A 5,917-nucleotide genomic window follows, 5' to 3' on the forward strand; every position below is an offset into this window, starting at 1 on the left:
GGTTAAAGTTTATTGAAGTTTGAAATGTTCTTTATTATTTTCAAGGAAGTAATAAACCTATATGGAGTTATCAATAAAAGTTAAAGTTTTCAAGGAATTGTTCTTTATTCTATTTTGAGGATTCCATAATACCCCAACCTTTAGGTAACATGTCATGGATTAATTTTTCTATTGGTTGCATACTCAGTGTGAATTGTGGATCAATTTAATTGCCACAAAAATATTAAATGATTTGAGTACATAAAGGAAGTGAGGGCCAATCTAGACCCTCATGACCAATATGATTCAAAATGTTATGCCTTATGTGCAGTGTGTGGATGTCTTTCATGAATTATTGAGGATGATTATTTTTGATGATTATTGCATCTTATAGACGATCGTTGCACCTTCGTAAACGATTGTCATGCCTTCGTAAATGATGTGTATTAATGTGAACATTGTTGGTTGATGCGATCTTTATGGTCAATTCAAATATTAAATTTTATGAGATAACGTATAGGTGATGTTTCAAACCTAAAGTAGAGTATAATAATTGCAGGTCGCGTTCTAGAATGGCTAACAACAATGATTTAGATGCTGCGATTCGCCTCTTGGCGGAAAAGCTAACTCAGGAGAGGACTGAGCGCCCTGATTCTGCAGGGGAAATGTTTGAAAGACTTTCTAAGGTTAAGCCACCGTATTTCAAGGGGCAAGCAGATCCAACCTTCCTGGAAAACTGGATTAGGGAATTTGAGAAACTATTTGAGGTTGTGAGTTGCCCTGGGAGTATGAGAGTAAGTCAAGCTGTCCTTTACCTGAAAGATAAGGCCGACCTTTGGTGGAAGGAAAATGGAATTAGACTAAGTGCTGCTGAGGGATTCAATTGGGTTTCATTTATTGTTTCCTTGAGGGAGAAGTTTTATCCTCCTTTTATGAGAAAGCAGAAAGCGCAGGAGTTCATCAACCTTAGGATGGGGAATATGACTATTGCTGAATATTATAGCAAGTTTATAGCTTTATCGAGGTTTGCACCTGAGGTTGTAGCTACGGAGGAGCTGAAAGCTCAAAGGTTCGAGCAAGGGCTGACTGATGAAATTCAACTGTGATTAGGTGGGGAAACTTTTACATCCTTAGACATAGTGTATGGGAGAGCTGCTCATATTTATGGTCTTCATTCTAGAAGAGACAAGAAAACTGTGGTAACACTACTAGAAATGTTAGTTTTAACGACTATTGAATAACGACATACCAAAAACACTAGTCGTTAAAGGACTTAAAGTGGGAAATAATGTCAAATTTGGACGCGGTTCATCTCAAATAATTCAAAAAATATTGAGCGGTCTTTTTTCACAATTTAGTCGTCGTTAATGTCTAGGTAATTTTTTGGAAACCCTTTCGCCTCTTTTTTCTTAAGCAAAATAATTTGCACGTCTCTCTCTCCTAGAATTTGAGATCTGGTGAGGCTTTGATTGCAATATCAAGGTCTGCAAAAATCGTTGGATATGAAGGTGAAAGAATACATAAGGTAAAATTTTCTTCCCTATGAGAATTGTAAATCCTAGGGTTTTCATTAGTTTTCTGTTATCAATGCCAAATTTTTGGTTTTTAATTTGCAATCTTGATGTCAATTTTGCAGGAAATGGTGTTTTCTGAGGTAGGATTTCATGAAGTTCGAGCACTTGTGTTATTGGTATCGAAAGCATGTTAGGAATTGGTGGATTTTGCAAATTTTGGTTCTCGAAATTGCCTTCTTCTGGTATTTTCTTCACCCAATTCTCCAAAATCTAGGTCAGATTAAAAACCCCTAAAATTCTTTCGATTTTCTCTACTATCAAATTCTAGTAATGGTGATGTTTAGAAATTTACCAGAGACTATTTTTGGAAACCTCTGTACTCTTGTTCTTTCTCTATCTCCTCTCAAATCAGTCTGTTGTTTTCTTGCAGAGATTTGGAGACTCAGCGAGTCAGTGAGGATGGAACCCGCCAGAGCGATAGCGGCACTAGCGTCGTGGTGGTGGTGACACGACTAGTTGGCACTTTCACTACAAGCATCAACGTCGTCAATAACTCAGATTTTTACCTTAATTGGTATTTATTTTTATTTGAATCACGTTGTTTTTACATTGCACTTTCAAAAATTTCTCAACTATATTTCAAAAATTTCTTTATTTATGTAAATGTGATGGATAATTGGTGAATTACAATTCAATTATTCTTTCCAATAGTTTGATTATATGTGAAAGAAATTGACATAATTTATGAACGTGAATGAAGTACGGAGTATTAATCTGTATGTGTGTAGATTGCTATAGACTATTCACACTAGTTCAGTTGTTGGATATTCAATATCTGTTGTACCTTTGAGTTTAGTCATAACACAAAGCATATGTGCCCTGAACCCCTTATCGATTTCTCAACACAACCCGTTTCTTACCTCTTGAAAATTCCTCTCCATTGTAGCAGTTGAATCCGTTTGATGATTCCAAGAATTTCGCAAATCATGAGAGGAGTTGGTTGGGTTTGAAGATTTGTCAAGGCAATTTACAGAAAATCGAAGGATTGGTCTATTGTATCTGTAAGTTAATTTGTTTTTCCTATTTGTTTAGCATCAATTATTTGTGATTAATCCCCTAATATTTTTTTATTATCGAATTGGTTCTCTGGTTCTTTGGGTAGATTATTTTTCTATTTTTCTTCTTTAGCTAGAAATTATCATATGGTTGCTATTTTTTATGATTCAATGGCTTCCTAAATTCCTGTTACAAATTTTAGGTTAACCCTCAAAAGATTGAGGAAACGGCAGAGTAATTGTCAGACGCGGGGAGGAGGAGGACAATTGGTTCATTGAAGTGTTTTTCTATTACGAATTCAAGGTAATTTAGGTTTTTTGTTACAATTTTTATGGTTGTTCAATTTATTAATCTTTAAAAAAATTGAGGAACTTAAATGACCTCAAAGCCGAAAATGAAATACTAGATATTTAGTCTTGTATGCTTGATATTGTTGGTGATTCATTAGTCAAAAATCTATCAATAGAAATGTCTTGCAGAAAGCAAAGGTGATTGTGCAGGTTGATGATATATTTATTCCAATTGTGGCGAATGGAACCTTAGAAATTCATCAGGTCCGCCACATTGGCTGCTTCTTATTATATTTGTAAGGATGGAGTCTACTTGTGTACATGCCTGGTTATTGGGCGGGGCGGGGCGGGTCGGGGAGGGTCACTAGAGGGTCATTTAAATTTTTTAGTGGGTCGAGCTAGGGTCAGGGTCAGGGTCAAAAGCGGGTCATTAGCAGGACATCAATGTCTCTGCGAATTGCTAAGGAGTTGTCGATCTAGAAGAAAAAAAGTAGGATAGACATGATCATACTTATTCATACAATAAATCTTCCATTGATAAGAATAACTAACCATGAAATCATCAATCTTAAAAAAATAAAACCTTGAATACTTAATCTGTACTATGAACAAGAAAGCTTTCCAAAGAAATTGATGAGATGTCAAGTTGTCGACCAAAACAGGCATTAATCAATTGATAAAACTGAAATGAATTACTTGTACTTGTTTTCCTGAATTTCGAACTACCTATAAAAAGTGAGAATAATTCAACAAAAAAACAGTGAGAATAAACTGATGTTTGTAATTTTGTCATCAATTGAGAATAAACTGAGTTTGTTTTGGGTGGGTAAATTTGCAATTGGCTGATCTTTGCAAAGTTTTGGGTACTGTCAAAGGAAGAGCAAGCAAAGAGTCGGTAGTTCGAGGAGCTTAATTAGAATTTCTAAGCACGGAGGAGAGAGAAAATGCATATACAGAGAAAAAAGTGAGAGTGGTCTTTGATCTTCTGACCCTATTGTTTGAGATTTGGGCCTTCTACCACACAAAGCTATATTAATGGGTTGTCAATAAAGACCCTATAATGACCCTTTATCATTTGACCCTATAATGCCCTTGTCCAATATAAAATAAAAGGGTCAAAGCCCTTTAATATTTGGCCCGACCCTTTTGCCATTTAGAAAACCCTATCAATTTCCTCTATGAGAATCTGGTTAGCTAATTTTCACCTAATAGTTTAACATTATGCTCTCAGTCTCATTAAGCTGTCCGAGCTTTCAATAAGATGCAATCAATTTATTCTCACTTCAAAATAACTTTTGTATGTATTTGTCGGTTTTTGCAGAATCCTACGTTTTCTAAATGAGCGAGCATCTGCTCTCACACTTATTACGATAATCATACTATTTCCTCCACCAGCTATTCTCGACTTCCAATTGTATCTTCATTCTCTGGTTATCTTGTACTATCTAAGTGTACAAGCAATAGTAGCTGAGTATATCCTTCATTCGTTCTTTCGAACCTGATAGATTTATAATATTGCTACACAAACTGACATGTTTGGTGAGTGGGGAAGTTATGAGTGACAGATTTATATTACTCCTACACAAACTGACATATTTCATCCACAGCCTGATCCTGCACAAGCTGATGCTGCACTTTCCTCTATATTTTTTTTTCTTTTCTTCTGCTAAATGCCATGGTTGTACGTGTTGTAGGAGGAAATTCAGAAAATAAAGGCAGAAGAACCAATAGCGTGATACTGTACAAGAAGAAAACAATGCACTTAAGAGCCACATGAGTTCAGTTGAAGATGAACTTATATCATTTAAGGAAGTGTTACTACAACGGCTTAAGGCTCCAACAGAGGAGACTTCAACTATTTAGATTTTATTTTGTTCTATTAGATTGAACATGAGTTATTTATTTATTAGTTTTTTAGAATTTAAAGACAACGAGATGTGATTGTTGGGTTCACATAACTTGAAGTTCTATTGTCAAATTTTTTTTGATCAATGAAATTTTCATTTGTTTTAATTGATTGATTTAAAGTTTTGTATATTGTTTCATAGAGAAAATGCAGGTGTTTTGAAGAATGTAAATAATGTTATAATGATTGCAATATTAACTACATAATAGTTCATCGTTATTGCCAAAAATTTAATTTTTTTTTTACCGTTGGAATGACATTTTACAATGGTTTTTTTGGTCGGTATTTCTTAATTGTTCATCGTAAATAAGTATTTAACGATGAAATATCATGTTGTCGTTATTTTTTAACGACGAAATAATAATTCGTCGTTAACTTTTAACGATGAAACAATAGTTCGTCGTTAACTTATAACGATGAAATCCTAAATTCGTCGTTAACAATTAACGACGAAACTATAATTCGTCGTTAATTGTTAACGACGAAACGGTAATCCGTCGTTAATGGTTAACGACGACATGATGTCTCATCGTTAATGTTCGTTAAATACTAACGACGAACATCGTCGTTAAAGCCAATAACGACGGAACCTGTTACAACGAACATCATGACCGTCGTTAAAGGTTTTAACGACGAAAATTGAGGCTTTTAACGACGAAATTGTTCGTTGTTAGATGTCCTTTTTCTAGTAGTGTAATTGGGGAAAAGAGGAAAGATTTTAATACTGGGGGTAACCAAGAAAACTTTAAAAGGAATAGAAACGGAAATGGGAATGGAAATGGAAATTTCCAAGGAGGAAACAATCAGGGGCACCACAACAACTCGAACCCATCTGAGAGAGTGCATCATTGCAAGATGTGAAGTAACAATCACCCTGGTAAGAACTGCAAAGGAGAATTAGTGACCTGCAACTATTGTCAGAAAAGGGGGCATAAGGAGTATGAGTGCTTCACTAAGCACAGAAAGGAACAAAATAGTAATGGAGGTGGAAACCAAGTGAGGTTTAACCAATCTGGAGGTCAAAATTCAAAGCCTGGAGGGGCACAAAACAATCAAGAGAACTATAATAAGCCTGCAAATGATAACAACAACCCGAATAAGGTTCCAGGAAAGTTGTACATGATGAATCAGAATGAAAATGAACGATCTGCCGATATAGATTCTGGTACTTT

The 5,917-nt window shown here is 35.2% G+C and overlaps 1 long non-coding RNA gene across 3 annotated transcripts; it reads left to right on the plus strand.

The window, feature by feature from the left end:
* The first annotated feature begins 1,264 nt into the window (after window positions 1-1,264).
* Window positions 1,265-4,852, plus strand: LOC110795678 (uncharacterized). Of its 3 annotated transcripts, none has more exons than XR_008924460.1 (6): window positions 1,265-1,504; window positions 1,616-1,735; window positions 1,924-2,067; window positions 2,440-2,554; window positions 2,752-2,852; window positions 4,161-4,852. It is a non-coding gene; the product is annotated as an uncharacterized lncRNA (long non-coding RNA). The 3 variants fall into 3 exon arrangements; XR_008924459.1 differs by having other exon boundaries at window positions 4,534-4,852; XR_008924458.1 differs by having other exon boundaries at window positions 1,266-1,504; window positions 2,752-4,852.
* Window positions 4,853-5,917: the final 1,065 nt, after the last annotated feature.

This window comes from Spinacia oleracea, chromosome 6 (assembly GCF_020520425.1).
Source record: "Spinacia oleracea cultivar Varoflay chromosome 6, BTI_SOV_V1, whole genome shotgun sequence".
Taxonomy (NCBI): Eukaryota; Viridiplantae; Streptophyta; class Magnoliopsida; order Caryophyllales; family Amaranthaceae; genus Spinacia; species Spinacia oleracea.